The following is a 1,044-nucleotide window of genomic DNA, read 5'->3' on the forward strand; positions in this document are numbered from 1 at the left end:
TAGAATAATGAAGCAGCCAAAAACTACCAATAACACGAACAGGGAGGGTTCAAACCCCATAATTAACAAGCTTGATTTAAGAAAAATATGAAAAACCCTCTACCGCTGAATTAGAGAATGCACACTCTTTTTCATCCCATGTTGGATATTTAGACAACTGATGAGGTACTGACCAAGTGTCTCGGCCCTCTCTGGGAACAGCTACATACAGGGGTCTCTGCGGGAAATGAGGTCCTGGAGGCTGTGCTGTGTGTTTGCACTGGTATGTCTGATGGCACTTCTGAGTGCCTCACTGTTTCCCTGTGTCATACACCCACACAGGTGCCACTACCAGCTAGAGAGGGAAGAGAAGAGAAAAAAAAATGAGCCCTCCATGTGAGAAAGCAGCAGGTCTCAACAAGCCCTTTATTTGCTCCCAGAAACCATTTCATCTTCCTAACAAGAAACAATACACAAAGCAATGGCTTCCTCCCTCCCTCGTTCCCTCCCTCCTTCTTTTCCTAACTCCAGGGCAGGGAAAGGAAAAGGCTCCATTGAGGAACCCCCACCCAACCCTCCTTGGGTCCCAGAGCCTGAGTGGGACCATCCGGTCTTGAGAATGTGCTTTGTGTACCGTGTGTGCGTCCCTCACGCAAGAGCACATGTGTGTGCATGCTTGTGTTTGTGCCATGTGTGTATACTTCGGAGCAGCAGAAATAATCAAGGGCTAGGAGGCAGCGCCACACCTCTGTCTCCATGCCTCCGTGGGCTTCAGTTTCCCCATCAGTAAAATGGAGGCCTTGGCCCAGATTCTAGCCCCTGGCAGTATCCAGAAGTACCTCCTGCCTGACCTCGGGTTGGTCACCCTCCAGCCCCAGATCAGAAACCTGAGCACCGGATCCCCCGCAGACCAGAACTGCTGGTCTCAGCGTGACACAAAGCCTATGTTGTAGAACCTGTCACCCACCCCACTGGACCCCTGCATAGAACAGCACCCCCAAAACAGCCTCCTCACCAGATAGCATCCACTTGCACACCCCTAATGGCAAGGATCTTACTGACTTA

Source organism: Colobus angolensis, unplaced genomic scaffold (assembly GCF_000951035.1).
Source record: "Colobus angolensis palliatus isolate OR3802 unplaced genomic scaffold, Cang.pa_1.0 Scaffold395, whole genome shotgun sequence".
In the NCBI taxonomy this organism is placed as follows: domain Eukaryota; kingdom Metazoa; phylum Chordata; class Mammalia; order Primates; family Cercopithecidae; genus Colobus; species Colobus angolensis.